General features: G+C 44.9%; 1 long non-coding RNA gene across 1 annotated transcript; it reads right to left on the bottom strand.

Moving 5' to 3' along the window:
- Nucleotides 1–2,840: 2,840 nt before the first annotated feature.
- LOC146059041 (uncharacterized) lies at nucleotides 2,841–23,057 on the bottom strand. Its single transcript, XR_014470116.1, has 3 exons — nucleotides 22,992–23,057; nucleotides 3,098–3,241; nucleotides 2,841–2,997 (listed from the first exon to the last, which is right to left on the bottom strand). It is a non-coding gene; the product is annotated as an uncharacterized LOC146059041 (long non-coding RNA).
- Between the last annotated feature and the right edge of the window lie 1,684 nt (nucleotides 23,058–24,741).

Genomic DNA, 24,741 nt, shown 5'->3' with positions numbered 1-24,741 from the left:
ACACACTGAAGCCTGTACGGATCTGGCTGATCCGTGCAGGCTTCTGTCAAATACGCCAGGAAAAAAGTATATTTTCTGCCGTATTTGGCCAGCAATTAGCGGCCGTTTACCGCTAATTAGCGGCCGTATTTTCAATATGGCCGCTTAGTAAATTAGGAATCACCATTCTTTTGAATGGTGATTCCTAGTCGTATTCTATACAGTAGATGGCGTATGCATTCGTATTTGTAAATACAAATACAAATGTGCCATCAATACGAATTGCCGTATTTTCGGGATAGTAAATCCCGAAAATACGAATTTGGAAAAAAAAGGTGTATTTCTGGATATGAATACACCTAGTAAATTTCCCCCTCAGTGTTAGCGAGTGCCCTAAAGTACAGATGTAAGTCACTCACCTGTATCCATAGGTGACGATTCTGTGGGTGCTCAAGGGCCCGAGCCCCCACGGAAATTGATGAGCACCCACGGGCCAGAGTCCCGCTGCTGGGCCGCCATATTAACTTGCTAATTTGCGGCTGCAGCACCCACATAGGCCAGACACGCCACCTGGGAAACAGTATGCCGGGAAGAGTGTATTCTGTCCACGGAGTACCTGTACTGTGGGGGCATTTATGTATGTGGAACTCTGTTGCCGTAATTTGAATATTGGAGACAACTGTGCTCCGTAATATAAATTGGTATTATTTTGTGGCCACACCCCTTCCCCATGAAGCCACTCCTCTATATTTTTGGCTTGAGCACCCACCAGCAAAAACACAAATCGGCATCTATGCCTGTTCCATTGTTAGAAATTCATGTGGGTGCCATCTTGTACTACAGAAAGGCTGTGTGGCTCTGACATGGACAAGTCTGAATCTGCAAGTAAGCCCATTTGAATTCCCAAGAGAGTCTGACAGATAAAATAGGAAGCTGAGGAGAAATATAGGGAATAGGTTTTTGTGTGTAAGTAACATAGCTGTGAACGTATACTCTGAAAGTTTCCGGTTTGCGGTCATCCTGACTAAATAAGAGTGCAGCATTAGTGTGACTAGTGTGTGACTCAATTAACATAGCATTAATCACAACTACAGCCAGTGAATGGAAAGGTTTTTTTTTTTTCTAACACACACAGAGGACAAATTGAAGGAAATACTGTAACTCTCATAAGCTGAAAATTAAAAAGTCAGGTGATGATGATATAGAAGCCTACCTTGCCCCTCGAGCGAATGGCAAAATGGCCAAGAGAAGTCTAGGTGGAGAAGCTGGTGGCATACTTGTCCAGTAGGGTCTAGCAGGTATATATGGGCCTCGATGAGAGATGTGACTGCATACTTGACCTTAAAGACCAAGATACTGGCTTGTATCAGCATTACCGGGCCTGGACACTTCCAGTGGTGTTTTTCCAATAAAATGACAGATAGAGCTTGGTGGCTGCTTTGATCAAAATACTGAGGAAGTGGTTGAAACCAAAAGAACACTCACCCCAACAGATGGTAGAGCTGCTGGCAAGTAGCCACTGCATCCAGACTGAGGACCACAGTCTGCAAAAGTGAGTGATGCCGACAGGCCCACAAACCACTGAAGAACCCATTGGTGGAGAGATGTGGGCAAAGTCTCTTAGCTTTTGCCAAAACCTAAGCTAAGACAAAAACTGAGGTTGTCCAGGAGTCACCCAGACCCAATGGTGAAAAATGGCTAAAGACATGAACTCAGGGTTGGCTAAGATAACGAGTTCTGTATGTGGGGATCCAGAACACATCCGGATGGAGTGCCTGATACTACTGGAGTCTAGGGACTGCTCCCTTGCCCAGGAGGCAGGGGCAGTGTACTCAAGCTACTGTACCAAGAATGTACCCGAAAAGGGCAATGGGTTAATTTCAGACAGCTGTCCAAAATGTGGTCCTTGCCTTGGTGGACAACGGTTTGGACCTTACTTTGTTTTCGGGTTCCTTGATCCCAGGTGAACGAGTACCTTGGTTGCCAAAAGTGAAAGTACTGTGCAATTCTGTGGAATACGAGATGACTCTCCTTACAGTCACATACAGGGACCAGATCCAGTGGACTATCGTAGAAATATCATCTAAGCTGCTGTATCTTCTCATTTTGATATGACTATTTTTCCATAAAGTGATTAGAGCAAGTCCGGACAGACATACCAACAATTAAATCACTTACTTCTTTAATGTTAAAGGATCTTTTCACATGTAAACTGGATACTGAAAGTGCCACGCATATTCTAATGCCCACTTCCTGGATATGCGGTCCAAAGATGCGTTCCAAATTGTATTAGAACTCAGCGAGAGAGCGCTACGTTCTGAATACTCTGCGTTCCAAAGGCCGGATATGCACGTCACTTCCACTTCCGGGCGGCAACCAGGAAATGATGATAACAAGCCGAGAGTGAGTGTGTTTGGTGCCAGAGACCACGGCACAAGGAAACTGTGGCCCCGGACTTATGGAACGAGTTACCGCTATGCATATGTTTTAATGTGTGATCATGTATATGCACCTTATTATGCAATCCTGTCATTTGAGCTTGATAATTTCTCTATGTAAGTTCTATATATACCATGTTTGTATCGGATGTTTTAAAAAAAGAAAAATTATTAAATCATTCCGGAGAAATCAGGCACCATGTTTTATGTATATCCATTTTAATTAAGTTTGGCTTAGCAGGTACAGTATAAATACCTGCTAGACACCCATCCACTCCACACCTGGAAAAAGGACCATTTAAGGTCCAAAACGCTTTGGTGCTGTGGAGTTTTTTTATGGTTCCGGTATCCCTGATCCTACACTTTGACTCCTTTCTGCATACTATCTATAGGGGATACATCTTCCTCATTACCCGGGTGAGTAGAGTTTGGATAATAAGTGAGGGTGAAGTAGGAGCTGGAACCCATTTGTTTTTTAGCTGTTTTTATTCGATCTGTATGCTGGACTTTGGAACACATTTTTTTACACCAAACCTGTATGAATATTGGAGTGGCATTCTGTCTCTGAGGTCCGGAAAATCTGGGGGACACAAAAAAACCTTTGTGTGAATATAGGGCTTTGCTCAAAGGTGAGCTTTCATTTTATGGCAAAGGTAATGTCTGGTGTGAACTAAAGATACCTTTATGGGCACATAGGGCCTGTAATACAGATCAGTAGTAAGGAATTATGAATTCTTGGACCAGTATCCATTGATTCATCTAACATATACTGTACTTCTTCTTTTGTTGTCTCATAATATGAGTGGTATCTGCCTTGGAGCGGCCTACAAAACAAGGAAGGAGGAGTGATTATTACATTGTTTCCTGACAGCGCACTATTGTCCACCATTCTGTGTTTCTTGCTTGTATTTGGATCTGGGGGTGGTATCCCAGGGTAGTACACGGTGCAGCAGCCAGGTTTGGCGCGAGTATATACCGCCACAAGAATTTTTTATTGTATATTTCTTAAATAATATGTCCAAGGGACCATTTGCCATCATTCTGGGGGAAACCGCAGACAAGCCTGCTCCAGGGCCCAATGAAGAAACAGATTTGTCACTGGTTTCCAGACTATTTGGCCCCAAAATGACTGGGATTTCAATTTTAGGATTAGAATGCGCATGCGCCGTCTAATGTCAGGCAGAGTCTGGGCACTCCTCAGACGCTGCCCGGCAGTCCCAGACCCGGCCTGTGGCCTGCGCAGTGTGTTTAGGTCACAAGTCACACTGCGCAGGCCGTAGCACTACACCCCCACCATCGGAACCCGCTCGCCGCCAGGCCTCCCCCAGCCGCCTGCCTCCTCGCCAAAGTCGCCTGCCACCTGCTCCCCAAAAGTAAGTGTGTGACAATGGCACCTGCTTGCCGTCAGGCCACCCACGTCATACCTGCTGCCTGTCTCCGCACCGCTGCAACCTGCCCCCCTCCCCAATAGTCAGTTAGTGTGGGGGGCACAGGGAAAATATTCTTTTAGGCATGCCAATCCCGGGATCCCGGGAATCCCGGGATTGAGCATTTTTCAATCCCGATTCCCTGGATTGAAAAAATGCCCCGGGATTGGCATCCCTAGTCACATGACTGCAGTTTTGGTCCTGGATTGGATAGCAGGCTTCATGCTGGGCTGAATGCACCTGAGTCACATGACAGCTTCTGAGTACTGAGGACTTCAGCTTATAAATCAGCTGACCCCTTTTGTTATGCAACCGGACACTGGCGTGGGACAGAGGAGTGCACGGCAAACTACAGTGATGAAGTGACACAGCGTCATCATGCCAGCCAGCAGCAACGCCATTGGCACCAGTGCCAGACCATCTGCACTGAATAGACCAAAACACTGGTAAGATTCTCGTGCGAGTGCAGTGATTACTGACATGGCCTAAAGAACCCAATGTTGTTCCATTTGTTTCTCAAATGAACAGGAAGTTGTGAAAGATAAGCTTTTTTGTGCACCAACAAGTAGAAGAAGTACTAGATCGAAAGAAGAACAATTTAAATACTCCTGCAATTTCCCAGTCCTTCAGTTTCAGGGATAAGGTCTTGGTTCTAGTGCCAACCCAAGAGAGTAAGCTATTTGTTCATTGACAGGGGTTCTATGAGCTGGTAGAGTTAGTTGTCCCTTATAAGGTCTGGGTAATGGAAAAAACATCTCCAAAATGAGTGAAGATTGGGGGTGAAATGTAATAGGGTGAGAGAATCAGAAAGTGAGAGATTTGGTAAGAAATCTCAATTTTTTTTAATGTGGCAATCATTTACATTGCAAAATTAAACTGCTCTAAGTTGAATAGCAGAAAAATTTCAATCAAATCAATATTTGGTGTGACCATCCTTTGCCTTCAAAACAGCATCAAGATAGATAGACTTATCCATACTTATCAATATCTGACAGCAAATAGTATACACAAGGTATATCGGGCGCAGATAAATATAAAAAAATATGTATAATTTAAAGTATAAAATAATTAATATAATTATTATGGATTAGCCACAGTTTTAATTTAATGTCGGGCTGCTCCCACAAGAATTATCAAATTCAACAAGGAAAACAAAATATTAGTAATTTAAGAGAGCGCACTGAGTTGATGAAATAATTAATTAATGTATATCAGAAAATGTATTAACATTTCACATGTATATTTGCACACATTATAAAAATAAAAAATAATAATAGTAAAAATCAATATTCAAGTTAAATATAAAAGTATAACATATGTCCAGCAGCATCCACAGTTAACCTATAAATGTATCCACTTTAGGTTGGCTCTTACCCACTTTATATAGTGTCACAGTCTCCTTTAGTAGAGGCTTCCCACCTAAAGGAGACTGTGATGCTATATATAGGGTAAGAGCCAATCGAAAGTGGAACATCTGCCCCACCTGCAGTGCACATGGTTTTGTCCATTGGAGAAGGAATTTGCCTCTGAGAGTGAACTAGAATAAGGCCCATAGGTGGGTCGGACAGCTACACATTCGCTCGGATTGCGTATTCCTCCTGAGTGCGCATGCGTAGCCTACACATTACGCATGTGCAACGGTGGCACTCGGCCGGATCACTACACATAAAAAATGTCCACTGAACACTCTCGGACAATATGGCCGTAATGTGGGCAGGGTTCCTAGGAAGCCCTGGACACTGCCCCCAGCACTTTTATTTCCCTTTGGATCCGGACCAGCCACCTCCAGCGTTATTCACCACGCACTCCATTTATCCAATACCACTGGACTTTGGTACCATCACCCATCTTGAAGAGACACTGCTGTTATGCATTCCGAACGGAACAATTCCTCCTGGTGATTTAATTGTGGTAACTATCAAAATCTACCCACTTGTATCACACCATGTGGGTTTGATTCTTCGTTGGACATTATTGGAGTTTATACGTTAGCACTGGTGGCATACATAGGAAGGGATCCTTTTGTCCTACTTTAAGTGTTTGACATGTTTTTATATGATATTAAATATTGTGAATGTTCATTGGTGTACTAGCGCTACTTTTCTTTTCCTTTTTATCCTCGCATACAAACTGAACAGGGTTTCGACAGAGTAGCAGTGGTGCAGCGACCTGCAGAGCGTCCAAATAGCTATGTGGTGCAATCTGACAATGCCCTATACGAGCGCAACTGCCGACACCTGCTTAGTGTAGCTGAGGAGAACTCTGCACAGCCGGGTCCATCAGTTCCTACCACTGCTGCAACCAATGTCAGTGATGATTCACATAATTTGGATGATCCCATCCCACAGAACATACCGGTGGCAGAGCCCTCTCAAATTGCTGAGGACAATTCCATGGGTTCTCAACGCACCATCACCAGGTCCGGGCGTGTGTCCAAACCCAATCCCAAGTTCCAGGACTTCATTGTTTAGTCTTTCTCATATCTTTATCTTTGTTTTGCATTACCACCTCTGTTTATGCATATTGTGTCCTTCCAGTTAAAGGGGGGATGTAGATGCATGCGGTGCATCTTGGTACTTGTAGTCTCTAGGTGTGACTCACTTCCGGTCAGGTGGCCGGACAGTCAGTCAGTGTTAGCCAGAGCTGAATAAAGATTCAAGCTGCACAGGTGTCCTTCAGTTCATTGATACACACACATCTACAACCCTCTTTAATCCTGTGTAGAAATGATTGTTGGGTTTGTAGGTCAATTCAAACTTGAGTCAAAAAATATTAACATGTGTAAATCATTATCAACACTAATGTTAAATCCCATTTCCCATGCCAACAGATTACCTGACACAAGTGCACCTGGCGGTGCAAGGGACGCTGCGAAGACTGCGGCAATTTTTTTGGGCGGCAGCACAGGAAGTGGACAACCTGTCCAACCTGCTAAATTAAATTTATTTTGGTACTTGTTTCCTAGCAGGGCGCCCAGATTTTCTACGTACGGTAACGTAGTGAAATCGCATTGCACGGTACATTATTGCCGTTCGTTGCGTGCGATGCAATTTCAGTACCGCTCCCTGGCTCCTGGACCCTAGGCTAACAATCCAGGACTCATGAGAGAAGCAGAGATGTCTGTCTTTCTGTTTCAATTTTATAAAGTATGACCCAGGTCCCCTTAGACTGCATCAAATCCCCTCTCCTGGAAGCATGCCACCACTGCATTTTCTGCAGTGTTCAGTTGCATACTTCCCTGTCTTCTGCCCTGCATCAGCCCCTTGATCTCCCAGCAGCCACTGCAGCTGACCCTGACCTCAGCCACGATCACATACACAAGAATGACCTGCTTTCGTCTTACCGCTTCTCAGACAGTACTGCAGCTAGATACAGAACAACCAGAGCCCAGGATACCGGATTGCATCACCAGAAAGGTAAGTATACTTGAATTGCTACTTAACAAAGCTATGTTCTGTTTTCATTTTCTATATGAATAGACTCCACTAAATGACTACCTTACACTATTATATATTGCATCAATGTGATGCAATATATAGTTGTAACCATTTAGTAGCCATTTTAGTATTTTCATGAAAATACCCAAAGTCTCTGGAGCCATGGGATGCTGGGAGTTCCTTTTTGAATTCTACATCATGTTGGATTAGGAGGTGTTCTATTGGAGTGTGGATGTAGGAAAGCAGTAGGATGTAGTTAGGCATACCTCCCCAACTGTCCCACTTTCCGTGGGAACGTCGCGTTTTATGGGGACATTCCTGAATCCCCCCTGGGGCCAGCAGTGTCCCTCGGCTGGGGGAGAGGGGAGCATTTGGGAATACTCCCTGTTACCTGCTGCGCAGCAGTGATAGCCACAGATTGTCTAGGCCTCCACCAACAGGCCATGGTTTGTTTTAATCATGCACAGGTATGTTCATGTATTTTGCTCTGTCAGCAATCATCCCACCCAGTGCCGGTGCAAGGCACTTGGGGGTGTCGGGTGATGCGGTGACCGCCGCTAAGTATCTCCAGGGGTAGGGAGGGGGATCGGGTGATGGCCGCCTAGTCGCTCCGGAGGGGTGGGGGGGAGTTGCGGCCGCCGCCTGTGCCACTCACCACCATGGGGAGGGGGCCTGCTGCAAACTGGCACCCTCCAGTGGCCGGCGCCCTAGGCAAATGCCTAGAGCTGCCTAGTGGTGGCGCCGGCCCTGATCCCACCTGCTTCCTTGACATCCTGTATGTCAAACGTGACCTGCTGAGGATATTTAAATGTTGAGGTTGAGAACACTTGTCCTAAACGAAGGGAATAATGCACAGACTGCATCCCTACGGCAATAGCCAACATTAATACATGTCAGGTTGGTTACACTATCATAGGGAGGTCACCCAGAGGGCCAGATGTACTAAAATTGAGAGTGATAAACCATCATCCAATCAGCTCCTAACTGCCATGTCACAGGCTGTGTTTAAAAAAAGACAGGTAGGAGCTGATTGGTTGGTGGTTTATCATTCTCCATTGTAAGGCAGAGTACATCTCGCCCGGAGTGAGATAGGAGATCAGCCCCAGCGTCTTATGCACAGATATAACAAAATAGAGTTTGTGTGGTAACACAGGGGCGTAACTATAGCACCGCAGCCCCCGCGACCGCGGGGGGGCGCTATGCATGTGTGGGCGCCGGGGGCTGCAGTGCTATTGTTACGTTAGCTGGCAGCTGCAATATGAAGGAAGCAGGGGGCAGGGGGGCATTGAGGCGGCTGGGGGGACGGACGCTGCGGGGGACGGAAGCTGCGGGGGACACAGAGGCGGCAATTACTTACAGCTGAGCCGGGCAGGGGGAGCCGGGAGCTGTCTGTACTGAAGAAAAAAAGCCCATACAATGAATGGGCAGCCTGTGATTGGCTGCTGAGCGCTCTCTCAGCCAATTGCTGACTGGATGAGAGAGCGCTCAGCCAATCACAGGCTGCCGATTCATTGTATGGGATTTTTTTTTTTTCTTCCGTACTGACAGTGACAGCTCCCGACTCCCCCTGCCCGGCTCAGCTGTAAGTAATTGCCGCCTCTGTGTCCCCCGCAGCGTCCGTCCCCCGCAGCGTCCGTCCCCCCAGCCGCCTCGCAGCGTCCCCCCCACCTGCATTGACGGCTACCTGGGGGAGCGGCAGGCGGCGCAGATGGAGACCGGGGGCGGCGGGAGAATATAAAGAAATCTTATTCAAAAGACCGGGCGGCCGCTGATTGGCTGAGAGCTCAGCCAATCAGCGGCCGCCCGGTCTTTTGAATAGGATTTCTTCCTATTCTCCCGCCGCCCCCGGTCTCCATCTGCGCCGGAGGGGCGGGTGAGTGGCTGGGCGCCCTCCCGTTAACGGCGGGGGGGCGCCCAAAATGTAGTTACGCCACTGTGGTAACATAAACGTAGAAATCCATGGTCTGTAGGCATGCCACAGCACACTGAAGCTTGGGAACTACAACTGTAATCATGCCCTGGCAGGTAGTTGGGGTCTGCGGGAACATACAGTGTAGATCATACAGTGTAGATCCACAACGCTATAGGATAAAACAAAGCACACACATTGTTGATTTATTACATGGCTAATACCCTAGGGATCCTTACTGAAGGTTACATGACTGGGAAAGCACACAATTATTGGAAATAGGATACATGTAAAGAATGTGACAATTTAAAAAAAATGCTTTAAATGTGCTAGAAGAAGCATAACAATAAGAGGAATCTGACAAATAATTACTCCTTGTATTATGTTAGGAGATAAGACATAGGTTTAAGTAGTACAAATTATGCTGTGATCCTTTAATAGTACTGGGGAATACTTAATATTTGTGGGTACACTATCCTCAAAAATTACTTTTTTCAGGGAATATCCCACAAATATTTATTGATAACTAGGTCCTCCAAATGTTTAGATGGTGGTATTATTACATCTGTGATGCTTAGCTAACACTTGAAAGGCATTGATGCTTACTACCTGACGTTATACAATGATGTTCCACAATCCAAACATAAATATGGTAGGCTAATTGGCTCCCAACAAATTAACCAAATTAACGTCTGTGTGTATGTATATGTGGTAGGGAATATAGAATGTAAGCTCCACTGGGGCAGGGACTGATGTGAGTGTTCAACTATACTTTGTAAAGCGCTGCGGAATATGTATGCGCTATATAAGAAAAATAAATAAATAATGTTGTTTTCAGATGGATTGCCTGAGGTCTGTAGCAACAGAAAGCTAGCAAGTTGGATGTAGCCATTTTTTTCACAATATAATGTTCCAGCTCCAGTTTGACAGAAGTCTGACCTTTAACCCACACCATGACCTTTCCTATGTAACAGGCCGCAAATCACAGGAATGGACTGGTCACTGATTCCCGCAAGCTCACTCATAAAATATTCTTATTGGCTACTGCTACTTCTAGCTAAATCTATCTTAAGTACTGTATTGTACTGTAAGCCATAGTTGCCTACCCTCCTGCATTCTGCAGGAGACTCCCTGAAATAACAACAATCTCCCTCTCTCCCTCATTAGTCTAGCAATCTCCCTCATTTCACCAAGCCCACATTACACTGTTACATTTTTGGGGAAAAAAGGAATGAGAGACCGATACATTTACATTGAAACATCAGCACCATTTTCCAGCACTATAGTATCTCTTACTAACTGCTTTGGGGCTCATCTACATTTGTATATAAGTAATTTTAAAAGATTCCTCTCAGATGTAGCAGTACACAGCCACGCTTCTAGGTGCCACGTTCACAATCTCTTTTCACAATCTCTCCATATATGGAACTAGACACACACTTTAAGTGGAGCAGGACACGCCCCTCAATGGGGCACTGTGCAAAATTCTACTAACAACTATAATCTCCCTGAAACTAGTTTTCAAATGTAGGCAAGTATGCTGTAAGCTTTGAAAAAATATTTATATTCTGTATATTTCATGACCTTGTTTGAGTATATGGAGACAAATTATTATTATTAACACGTGCAAACATTCACTTTGCTAAGTACAAGAGAAATGTCACATTCCAGATGTACGTTACAGTATTTTTTCTCAAATACATGTACAAGCAACTTAAGAAAGTCTTAATTCTCTGACTTAATGGAGAGATTTGCTGCTGGTATAATTTATGATACGGTACAATATTATATCCAAAAGGGTGATTTAAATAAAATATGTCACCATAGCATAATCTATAGAGGAATTTACAGTGGTTTCAGTAATGTATTTGGAAACAGTGACATCTTTTGGTTGCATTGTAGTATTACAGCCAAATATTTAAAAGACCATCTTTCCAAAATATTAGGGGTATAATTATCAATTACCATGTTTTAGACACAATAATTGTAATTATGAGGAATCACTGTTTGTGTGGTTAATAAATTAAGTTTTGCCCAAATGTACTATTATTTACTAATATAAACATGCAGGTATAGAGGGTAAAATGATATGGTATTTCGTCACAACCCTATGACCTAGCTGCTTGCTAGGATATGCAGCAACCATTTAGGGCTTTGCTGATTTTATACATATATCAATGAGTTCCATAGACAAGTGGATTGTTCCATTTAAGACAGTAAAGAATAAAAACTACCAAAATCTTCAACAATGGGCATCACTATACACAAAAGATTTTATTTTAGGGTCATTTCTGCAATTGTGCTAATTAATGCCTGTTAGTAGGAACTCTATGGGAAGAATAACAGAAAGTTATGCATGTGAAAGGTCCATCAAATAAAACTATGTTTATACAGACTGATTAATACAAATAATTGTTTGCTTGTTACATCTACAACCAGAGGCAGATTTGGACCATCATGGGGCCCTAGGCAAGATACCAGTTTAAAACCCTCCTCAAACAACCCATAGCACTACATTTGGATGTGGATCATTGGATAGACAACAGGTCAACAAGCATTAGGTAAACATGCAGGAAGGGCGACATGACTGAATGTTGACATTGGTTAGGTCAACAGGGTCATTAGGTCTACAAGCATTAGGTCGACATGGGGAAGGTCGACAGTCAAAAGGTCAATATGGGTTTTTTCACTTTGAAACATAGCACCGTGGCCCCTTGCATGGCTCGCTGCGCTCGGCACTCTGTTTTATTCCTAGTGGATGGTAGGGCATGAAATACTGCATGTCTTCACATGTCGGATCAAAAAAAAAGTGAAAAACCCCATGTCGACCTTTTGTTGTTTATCACTCTCCATTGTATCACTTTTGAAGCTTAGTGCATCTGGCCCCAGGTTGGATCCCTTACAGCAGGGAAAGTGTGAAAAAAGCCCATAGGCTGTTGGCAGAGTATATAGCGGTGCTTGTGGTGTTGTTAGACAGCACACGTTTTTGGAAGCTTAACCAGGAATTGTGGTTTATAGCAGTAATATGCACAGAGTTAACAGGCATCAAAGGGTTAATTTGCAGATATGCAGTATAGCAGATACTGTATATAACAGGCAGGTGTACCCAGACGTTTGGTGCAGGAACCTATCGTTATCCTGCAGATGGAGCTGGTTGGAAGTATGGAGGTCTCTCACACACTGTAGAAGCAGTCTGCACAGTCTAGCAGGTCTGTGAGTATATCAGCTGGGCTAGCGATGCAAGTGCTACACATGCAGGAGCTCTGGCGGTGATTGACAGTTGGCTCCCTCCAGCACACTGACACAGCACCGGGCTCTGTCTCGTCTGAGCTCCACACCTGGACAGAGAGGGACACCTCTAAGAGGTACTGTAGCAGGGATGCGCTGTCCGTCACTCCCCCAGTCACACACTTTAAGGAACGGGTACACCGCGTGGGACACACACTTGTGTGGGCTCCCCATCTCCACACTACAGCAGGGTGCAGGCTTCATCACACAGGCCCTTATTCTGATCGGTGCGGACTTTTCCGCATTCTTTCGGATGGCGTTTTTTAGCCGTCTGCGCATGCGTGGAGAACGCTACGCGCATGTGCCACGCATGGTCTCCGTACTTGTTCTCACTAATCCCGTACAGAAATGTGCACCGCATACATTCGGGCAATAGGGGTGTGTTATGGGCGTCATGCGGAATGACACAGGGGCGTAGTTTCAAAGTGGGCTAAACTGGGCGGAAACATGGGCGGACACGGGGGAGTACACATATTTTGGTAGGCGTGCATTCGGACAGCACGCCGAATGCACGCGAACAAAAAGGGAAGAAATGTGCGGTGTCCAAAAGGTTACTCTTGCTTTGCGGACACCACTCGGTCATGCGCTATGCAATCGGAACGCCTAATCAGGACGGACGCACCTCAACCAATGTCACCTGAACCCAATACAATCACATACTTTACCCATGACTTGTTAATTACACGCTTCTCACTGCTACAATTGGAAGCATTGCAGCTTAAAGGGAACATTACATGCTGCACTTGCACACAAGTTAATAATATTAATACTAATACACATGCCACTTCTGCATGTATAAATTAATACAGACATTTGTGGGGCCAAAATAACATTTATTAAACAAACTTTGGCAAAATTTTAAAATACATAACAAAACAAATGGTACCATACCAGGACAAAAATTACATAATAAAGAATAAATAGCCACAGCAGAATCATTGGGAACACATCAGGTGGCTTCACAACAAAAGTACAGCACCAACACTTCAAGTACAGCACACTGAAACAGGGCAACAGAGGAACCAAACATGACATTTGAACCGCGGGCAAAAGTGGTGACCCTGGGCACGGATGTTGACACAGGCTGCTGACACACACAGCTCAATGGAAGATTTGGGAAGACATAACGGTGGAGATTAATGGGGACACAAGTTCATTTGCGAGCACGTTTGGCCCTGGCAGGCTCCTTGCCACGTGCAGCAGCTCTTGTGCCTCGTCCACGGCCAGAGGCTGATGGTGGCTCATGTGGAGCACATGCTGGTGAGGGGGTGGATCTTCTTCCCCCTCTGGCAGCAGGGAGTGATGAGGTTGGTAATGCACCCGAAGCGGGTGACATTAGGGCCCTATTGCTGGTAACTAGCTCCACCATAAGTTCATTATGGCGGAGGAGGAGGTCGTTTTGCCGCAGGGCTTGATCAGCCAGCACCTGCAGGCTACCAGCAATAGCTTGGTGGCTGGCAGCCATAGCTTGCTGGCTGGCACTCATAGCCTGCAGGCTCTCAGCAATAATCTGCTGGCTGGTGGTCAAACCCTGCAGCACCTCCTCGGCCCTACGCACCCGCTCGAATGCCGACTCTCCCTGCTGCACAATACTATCCAGCACACGGCCCCACATGGACAATTCAGCTGCGGACAATCCCACCGGCTGCTGCTGCACGGGCCTGCTACTGGGGCCAGGTGGCACAGACTCCACAACCTCCTCAAGAGAATCTTGACCAAGCGGTGGCGATGCTGTTGAACAATAAAATTCCAATTACCACACATTCCATGCAAAATTTAAAACATCTACTTATGGCCTGGCAAATAATTACCTTCAAGAGTAGAAGCCATCACTTCCGCTGGGGACTCGCTGTCTATAGTGCTCACCCCCCGGACCTCCTCCACTGCAATACAGCACTGGGCCATCTCTTCCAGGGGGGTGAGCTCCAGCTTGGATGGCATGGGGCCAGCCCCAGAGGTCTGGCTGTGTTGCCACCGCTTGGTCAATTTCTTCTTGAGGTTGCCTTTGAAGTCGTGCCACCTGCAATCAAAGTGTACATATTAATACATGTAACTCCTCATGTTTGCTGTATCACCCATTGCAATATGATACATAATACAACATGTGCCTACTGACACCAACCTTACATTATATTCATTTTTCATACCAACCCTTAGCAGATACAAAAACATTCACCCTCCAATAACTATCAATTCAATGTCATGGCCAACATGTCTGTGCCTCCAAGCAACGTGAACACCCATTGCCCAACTAGATCTAATATTGAATGTAAACATTACTGGACTTGTACTACTCTAATGTAACACACATGTACTTGCCTCTTCTTAACATGCTCCGCCTGTCGAACTTGTGGAGCCACTGCATTAATCTCCGCCGTTATCTCCTCCCAGATCTTCCATCTCCTTGTGTGTGTCAACTTCACCGCTGGACACTCAATTAAATCACGTGCCCGGGTCACCAGGATGTCAAGCTCCAGCGGTTCAAATGCCATGTTTCGTGTTGTGGGTTCCCGTGTTGCCCCACTGCGGCCACGGGCACTGCCACTGCCACGGCCACCGGTTGCTGTACCTGAAGTGCTGGGCTGGCTACTCTGTTGGGAAGCCACCTGCTGTGTTCCCAATGATTCTGCTGAGGATGGCCCAGCTGCTGATTGGCCTGATGTTGATGGGCCAGCTCGGTCCTCTGGGTTGAGGGGTACATAGGTGGTGTTGGCCTCCATGCGGGACAACAGATTCTGCACCACCTGGTCTTCCTCTGAGTCTGAGCCTGGCATGTTTGCAACAAGTGTTTGCCTTTCTAGGACCACTTTAAATACTATTTCTGTAATTGGCGTTAATCAGCTGCAAGCTGCGTTCCGTACGGCCGCGTTCCGTACGCCAGCGTCAACCGTGCGGCGCATACGGCCCGCCCCTTGGTGTGGAAAAATATTTCCAAAAAACCTGGCAAACTCAGTAAGTCTGATTTATTTGCTAAATGCAGATTCCAACACCAATGACCAAATACAACTGAGGTCAGACATGACATGTATATTTGAATGTACTTCTGTACTGTGCACTTGTTTGCTATGTAGTACAACTGAGACTACCCATTCCATATGTCAATCCAGTCCACCACTTAGCCACAAGTAATCAGTGCTAGCATCCAAATCACATGTGAAAGCACTCCACATTCAGGTTAGATGCTAGCTACTTTTCATTCCACCTCTGTAGTATGGCCCAGTAGAAGGTAAGTGTACACATGGCTGCATGGGCTCATTTTGGGAAAAGGTCTGCCTTCATTATAAATTAGCTGTTTGGTACCTTGTGGAGTTAGGTGTAAGTGTCTAGAGATGCACACTATTTCACCTGTTGCTTATACCCATGTTTGGTGAATGTTATAGATTAGATATAATATGTTTCCATCTTATTTTACACTGTTTAGGATGGGTGTGCGATGCAATGGGTTAGCCGTCTGTTCGGGCGCATACACGCTGTTAGTGTAAAAATGAACAATAAAGTTAATACCAAATATCACTCTGATCAACCAATGACAGCACATGATTGTTAAATTTGTGCCACTCCTAAAATGGCGGCTTATGGCAGAGCAGCACCCTTCTCTGCAGCCGAACTGAGGACACTGGTCTCCGTTATGGAGACCAGGCTGGGCCGTGCTGGCCCGTTTATTACAAATAGGCAGAAACGTTCTGCCTATGCGGTGGCCCGCCGGCGGATATACGCCCGCACACATGTGCGGCGGACCATCGCACAGCTTGAGCGGCGGTGGTCCGACCTCCGGCGCAGGGAGCCAGAGAGGCTTCAAAGCATAAGGGCCAGCATTGCTAGATGTGAGTATTTCAACAGTAAATGTGGATTTGTACATGATTGCTTACCTGACATTATTTAATCCACTAAGGTCAGCAGCCTGATCATGAGTTAAACATGCCATACAATATATGAGTGCTACTTCCTGATTGACACCCTGTAATGGTCATAAAATATGTTATTGGGGAGGATTAATGCTTGTGATGCTTACAATGGCCCAAATGTCACAGCATACCTGGCATGTTACAGGCTGTGTTTTGTAAAGGCCACTAAGGAGCTGTTTGCCTGTACAATTATCTGTACTTATAACCTTTGCATTTGTAGCTTCATAAGGCTTAATACAAATGACCCCTAACTGGCACTTTTTTGTTTTTTTTCACAAACACAGGAACGCGCAAGACTGGCCAGAGAGAACTCAGAGGCTTCCCAGGCCCAGAAGAAGGCGGAGGAAGTAATGGCCGAGGAGGTTTCCATTGAAGAAGGGGTCGCGGAGGAAGTGGAGGAAGAGGAAAGGGAGGAAGTGGAGGAAGAGGAAAGAGAGGAAGAGGAAAGGGAGGAAGTGGAGGAGGAGGAGGAGTGGGCAGTGGAGGTGGTGGCATTGGAGGCCGAGGTGGCTGAAGAGGCGGAGGTGCCACATGACGAGGCCACAGAAGAAGAGGAGGCCTGTGAGGTGGTGCAGGCACCCCAAATTGGTATGTATAGATAAAGATTCATTATTCCTTTTGTCATCTTCTATTTGCTAGGTAGCACTGGTGATTCAATTATTTTTTTCTATACTATAAAGTGATAAAACAAACTGGGTAGCAACAGACACACTTAGGGGTTAGATAGGGTGGGCAAACCATCCCTTTCATCCTGGACACATATTAATGACACAGGTCGTGCGGATGGCTGTCAGGTCGATTTTAAGTGCCACTGAACCTGTGTAGTTAATCTGTATCCTGGAAGAAAGCCTCATATAGGTGAGTAGAGTTTACTGGTGATTGATCTTTGTAAACTAGATTCAGTATGGCATAAATGGAGTATGGACAGGCGTGGCTTAGACTGGAGTAACAAGTGGTCAGTGCCCCTGGGCCCTCCTCTAGCTAACCACCCCCTGCGGTCTGCATGTATGTTTTGCACCATAATTTGGTGTTGATTTGTTCTTAGTAATGCTTTTGAGCATGGGAGTGGGTTATTGCTACAGCTTCCCCTAACTGGCATTATGACAATGATTTCTGGAGCAGACCATCAGCAGCCAAGCCATGCTTGATTGCACAAATGTACTGAGCATTCCTGAGAGTTGTGTAACTCCCCTGCCAGGCTCCATCATATAACTGACACTGAACTTTGTTTGCCGAATTGTGATTGGTGCAGCGCGTGACATGCTTCTCACAGCTTTGTCATGGGTGGGTTTGGATTGAGAAGTAGCAGTATGACTGTGAGGTGTTTGACAGAGTAAAGGGTAGAGGGCCAAAATCAGGCTTTCCATCTAGTATGTATGCATGTATGTATAGGTGTATGTCTCATATATATAGTTATATATGTGTGTGTGTATATATATATATATATATATATATATATATATATATATATATATATATATATATATATATATATATATATATATATATATATATATACACACACCTGTCACAATGCATGTGTAAAATGTAGGTTTGACTATGTTAAATGTATGCATGAATATCATTATTCATTTTTCAATTTGAATTTCCTCCACAGATGAGCCGGCCCAAGCAGAGGAGGGTCGCCGTGGGGCCCTTCTAAGAATTAGATCCTACATGCGGCTGATTTCGGCCGAAATGGACCGGCTCATAGATGGGCCAAATTAATTGTTTTCTCATTTATTTTTTGTTATTTGTATTAATAAATAGTTATTTAAAGTTCAAAGTTGTCCGTGTTTTTTTCTAACATGCAAAAGTATATGTGTAACTTGTTTAAAATCTTTTAAATAAGCGAAATGTACATAGTGTATATAGATGTATGTTAGGGTTAATGTGTGTCATGAATGTAGTAGGAATGTGGGTCAGTATAGATGAGCATTTAATTGATTGAAATTGCTAACAATCCCTTTTTCAGGAGGTTGCCTAATAGCCTAAGTGGGTCATGTGATCGCTGTGTGTACTCAGTACAAAAGTGTTGGATTGTGCGTAAATACTCCGCATCGGGGCGTACGGACAGCTTTCCGTACGTTCTCACGCGGTAAGACCGTGCTTGTGCGGGAAGACCGTGCAAGAATCTGTACGTTTCCCCCGCACACGCACGGTTTGTATGTCGTCCGTACACACGCCCTGTTCTTACAGAGTGAGTCCGTCCGAATGCGGAGGACACGTGGGCGTTTCTACGGACGATGCCCGCACGCTGCCGCACAGCGATGCGTGCGGCCCGCACCGTAAGAATTCGGGAATATCCGCACCGATCAGAATAAGGGCCACAGTCTGGCACACAGCCAATGCATGCTGTGTCTAACTGACAAGGTGCGCTGGGACAGGAGGACGGGGAGCGCAAGGGGACAATCAGCCTTGAGGGCTGCTGCTGCTGCTGCTTGTTGCTAGGTGACGGTTGCAGAGCGCACCTCTCCAACATACTATTCTATGGGTAATGCTGATTTTAAAATCATGCTGCCCACCGCATCCAAGCCCCAGCATGTACCACATTCCGGGCTTGTGTTTTAGGTCTTTAGTCTTGCTCCAGGATTGCGGACCACAGCTCTGTTTGATGGGCTCCCCTTATTCCACAATTGTCTGGATTGTACTCCAGTCTGTCTTCACAAGCTAACTAGGTTTCTACACAGTACAGCAGACAGGCAGAAGCACCCTTGGACTGATAGGGCAGAGGAACACCACCACTGGTTTATATGGCAGACTTATACAGCAGCATAGGGCAGCTCTGCTGTACTTATATGGCAGCACAGGACAGCACAGCTGGACTTATATGGCAGCAATGGACACCACCATTGGACTAATATTACAGACCTATACGCATACCTATATGCACTGCTGGACTTACATGGCAGACTTATACGGTAGCACAGGGCAGCACTGCTGGACTTACACAACATACTTGTATGGCAGCACAGGCCAACACCGCAGAATTTATGGGTATGGATCATTGGATAGACAGCAACTAGGTCGACAAGCACTAGGTCGACACTACTAGGTCAACATGACTGAAGGTAGACATGGGTTAGGTCGAAAGGGTCATTAAGTCGACATGGGGAATGTTGACAGTCAAAAGGTTGACATGGGGTTTTTCACTTTTTTTGTCGGCATGGACACTGAAACATAGCAGCACTCGCCATGCTTTGGGAATGGTGCCTCGCTCTGCTCGGCACACTATTTTATTCTCCCGCCATGCCCTAGTGGATGGTAGGGCATAAAATACTGCCGTTTGGGACATGTCAGTTAAAAAAAAAAGTGAAAAACCCCATGGTGACCTTTTGACTGTCGACCTTCCCCATGTCTACCTAATGCTTGTCAGCCTAATGACCCTGTCGACCTAACCAATGTCAAACTTCAGTTATGTCGACCTTCAGTCATGAGTGGTGCCGACCTAATGCTTGTCAACCTAATCCTTGTAGACCTAGTGACTGTATCCCTGGATTTATACAGTAGACATATACGTCAGCACAGGACACCACCACTGGACTTATATGGCAGACTTATACGACAGCACTGCTGGATTTAAATGGCAGACTTAAACGGCAGCACAGGACTGCCCTGCTGGACTTACATGGCAGCACAGGACACTACCATTGGACTTATATTGCAGATTTATAGGACAGCACAGGGCAGCACCGATGAAGTTGAAGGGCAGACTTATACGGCAGCCTCGCTGAACTTATACGGCAGACTTACAGTAAACGGCAGCACAAGGCAACACCGCTGAACTTATAGGACAGACTTCTACCGCAGCCCAGAGCAGCGCTACTGGACTTATATGATAGCACTGGACACCAACACTGAACTTATACAGCAGATTTATAGGACAGCACAAGGCAGCATGGATGGACTTAAATGGTGGACTTATATGGCAACACAGGACACCACCACTGGACTCATTTGGCAGATACAATATATATGGCAGCATAGGGCAGCACCACTGGACTTAAAAGGCAGACTTATATGGCAGCACAGCTGGACTTACATGGCAACACAGGACACCACCACTGGACATATATGGCAGACTTACACGGCAGTACATTAGTGTCATAGCTAAAACTGTGACATCATATGTATAGTCAGCAGTTACATCAGTGTTATTGAGTGTTATTCAGCTGTAATATAATCATTGACATCATCAGTGACATAACGTGTGTTATTATCAGTGAGATGAGCTGTGACCATTATTGGCATCGTCAGTGACAGCAGTTGTTCCATAATCATTATCAGTGAGATCAGCTGTGATATAATCATTGACATCACCAGTGACATCATCAGTGCCATTAACTATCATCATCAGTGACTTTACCATTTACATCATCAATGAAATCATCAGTGAAATCAGCTGTGCCATAATCAAAGACATCTGCTGTGAATTCAATATTATCACCACCAGTGACATAATTAGTGACATGAGCAGTGTCATCACCAGTGACATCAGCTGTGTCATCACCAGTGACATCAGCTGTAACATCATCAGTGAAATCTGATGATGTCACAGTGACATCAGCTGTAATATCAGCTGTGTCATCATCAGTGACATAAGCTGTGACATCAGTGTCATCACCAGTGAAATCAACTGGGATATCATACTGTAAGTGACATCATCTGTGTCATCATCAGTGACATAGTTACATAGTTACATAGTAGATACAGTAAGGCTTAATAAAGACTTGCGTCCATTGAGTTCAACCTAGGTTTTAATAGCTTTTCCCTTGTTATATAATATATTCTGATATTTTTAAGACAGGTTATGATTCTTATTTGTACCCTTGGATGTTTTTAGCCAATAAATGTTTGTCCAACCTTATTTTAAACATATTTAATATGTCTCCCGACACATCTCCAGGAAGAGAGTTCCATAGTTTGACTGCCCTGACCGTAAAGACATTTTTCCTTCTAAGGGAACGAAAACTTCTTTCTTCTAGTCTAAACTTGTGCCACGAGTCTTAGACTCCTTCCTTGCTGTAAAAAGGGTGTTTGACAGTTCCTTGATATATTTATACATGTTGAGCATGTCCCCCCTTAAACGTCTCTTCTCTAGTGTAAACAGTCCCAATTTGCTCAGTCTATCCTCATAGCTTAAATTCTCCATTCCCTTTATTAGCTTTGTTGCTCTTCTTTGGGTTATTTCCAGTTCTAGGATGTCCTTTTTATAGTGCGGGGCCCAGAATTGTACTTCATATTCAAGGTGTGGTCTTACTAATGCTTTGTACAGTGGCATAATTACTTTTGATTCCCTAGTTTCCATGCCCCTTTTTATACATGCTAGACTTTTGTTGGCCTTTTTTGTTGCTATGTGACATTGAGCACTACACCCTAGTTTGTTGTCTATTTGGACTCCTAGATCTTTTTCAAGTACTATATTACCCAATGCCTCCCCGCTTAGGTTATAACTAGCACACTGGTTATGTCTCCCAAGGTGCATGACCTTGAATTTGTCCACATTGATCCTCATCTTCCACTTTTTTGCCCACTCATCTATCATGACTTGCATGAAGTACTGATTCAACCTCTCAGTGTGCAATGGGCTTTTAGGTCAATGGCTATTCTCATTAGTCTATTTTCATTGATACACTAAATACCATGGATATTAAGGTGTACCTCCCAACATGACCCTCTCCAGGAGGGACACAATGCTCTGTTTCTGGACTACCCTCTTAATGTGTGATTGCTATCCCCTGCAGGCTACTAGGTAAGAAAGGTGTTTCCACACTGGTGATGGCAACAGAGCATTGTGTCTCTCCTGGAGAGGGTCATGTTGGCAGGTATGATTAAGGGGTTAAGCTGTGCAACTGATCCTATGATTGTGTTCAAATCTAATTAAAAACTTACTTCAGGGTTAAATAATCAAAATAGGATCTTTACATACTGTAAGTGAAAAAGTGGGTCTCTGTGAGGTGCCTTTTCCCATAAATAATGCTGTATGTACGTACATTACAGAGATGAATAACAAACAGAATAATCTATCTTTGAACTCTGCCATGTGTAATGTAGATGCACGATTATTAAAATATTAAGGCATGTGACATTCTAAGAGGAAATGCCTTTCCCTGCTGTTCGTATCATTAAGAATTCCCTGTGCATGCATCTATTGCAATGAGCTTCTAATGACATTCTCACTTTCAGCTTTAGAAAACAGGACTAGTGGCTTTTGTTGTCATCATCTAATGTTCTACACAGAAATATAAACAGGAACAAGGTTGTCAGGTAAAATGTATACATAATTCAAAACAAAAATGAAGGATACTTACAGTAGAACTGCTATAGAACAGGTCATTGATTGTTGATCTGCCCCATAAACTCTCATAAGCAGTTTTCTAAAACTAAACCTCTACACTACATACTATAATACATCACCCTATATGCTACAATACATTCCAATACATGATGTACTGTACTACACCGCTACACTACATGTTACATTACATCACCCTATATCTTACACTACATCCTCGTACATGCTGCACTACACAACTACACACTACACTACATTCCCATATATGCTACACTACATCCTGTCAAAGCTCCGAACATCTGGGGTTACTTACCCGGTTCTGGGGCATTGGGTGGTTTGTGCAGTAACGGCAAGGTCCCAGGTGGGCATCCTAGCTGAGACCCTGAGCAGCAGTGACAGTTGAACAGTCGGCTTCCTGCAGCACAAAGTCATCTTCCTGGTGTGAGCGTAGGAGTGCGCACTTCCTAGGGGGCACGCACTGCACAGAAGGCTCTCTTAAAGGGCATACAAGTATAGGTTCTCACACCTGCTCCAGCTTTCCTAATGCTTTCTGCTATCAATCCCCGTACAAGACGCACTACGCTACTACATTGCATGCTACTTTAGATCCCCCTATATGTTGCACTACACCACTACAATACATGCTACACTACATCCCCCTATATGATACACTACATCCTCATACATGCTGCACTACACCACTACATGCTACATTACATCCCCCTATATTTTACTTTAAATCCTGTACATGCTGCACTACACCACGATCTCTGATGGCCCAGTCGCAGGGACACAGTGAGAGGAAGGAGAGATGCGCAATGAATTCTCCTCCCCTTAGAAGAGAGGCGGCAGTGGCAGTGGCAGAGCAGGAGACAGGCAGCATGGTAGGCCGTAAAGGTCCCAGAATGCCGTTCCTGATTACATCATTTTGCATAAGAGCTTCCGAAACAGCCCTGCAAAAATAGCCCTGCTTATACTGAGATATATAATTAATGCAATAACAATAAATGTATGTTCTAGATTTGTAGACACTAGAAAATTTTTGGCCATTGGTGCAACAGATAGAAAATTGGACCTGCATCAGATTTTATCACAATATCATGTGTCATTAATTGTAGCCAACTATAGTCAAGTATCAAAATTATGATAGAATTAACTGTCCCAATCCCCAATTTAATATGTTTAGGTTCTTCTTGTAGTGAACTTAATGTATTTTTAAAAGTCTTCCAACCCCTCCTTTTGAAAATAGACTAAAGGTCCATACACACTGGACGATTTTGCCCAGCATGTATGGACAGCGATGATCCCCTGCCCGGCGCTGACAGCAGGGGGAGGACGGCTTTGCATAGCACAGAGCTATGCAAAGCCGTCCTCAAAGCCACTCATCTGCTGGTAATACCAGCAGATGAGCGGCTTTCCCGGCGATGATGCGGGAGCGCGCAGCTCATCGCTGGGGCATACACACTGGACGGCTTTGAGCTGAAGGCCGCTCAAACTTGCTGTTTTGAGCGAATTTCAGCTCAAAGTTGCCCAGTGTGTATGGACCTTAAATTATATTGTGCCTCATTAGATTGTCTTTATTCTGACAATTAATGACAAGTAGGATGAGAAGTGTCCATTGTACTTAGCAGGGCGGTATCCAATCCCCGCCACTATTTCTGACAGGGGAAATAGTGGCGGCCACCTATTCAGTGCGGTCGTTTCTGACAGCATTAAATGGCGAGATTCGACCAAACAAATTTTAAACCAGTCGGATCTGTTTTGTCGAGAATGGCCATGGATTTTCAAATTCATGACCGGATCTTGACAATCCATGACTGTTTTTGACGACACTCCCCCTTTTCGACAATGGACAGGCAGAACACTGAATTCCACTTGTCACTATACTGTCGAGCTGGGCGAAAACGGGCCAGGATTCCCATCGGAATCTAGGATTGAATACCCTCAAAGCAGAGATTACTATGCCTCACTATGGGCAGGATGTACTAAGCCGAAAATGCGGTAAAACCCCCGTTTTACAGCATTTTCATATCTAACACCCGGCCGCCGCGTCACTGCAGGGC

Source organism: Crinia signifera, chromosome 2 (genome assembly GCF_055691185.1).
Source record: "Crinia signifera chromosome 2, ASM5569118v1, whole genome shotgun sequence".
Taxonomy (NCBI): Eukaryota; Metazoa; Chordata; class Amphibia; order Anura; family Myobatrachidae; genus Crinia; species Crinia signifera.
The sequence above is the reverse complement of the archived record's forward strand: the minus strand, read 5'-3'. Positions and strand labels throughout refer to the sequence as shown.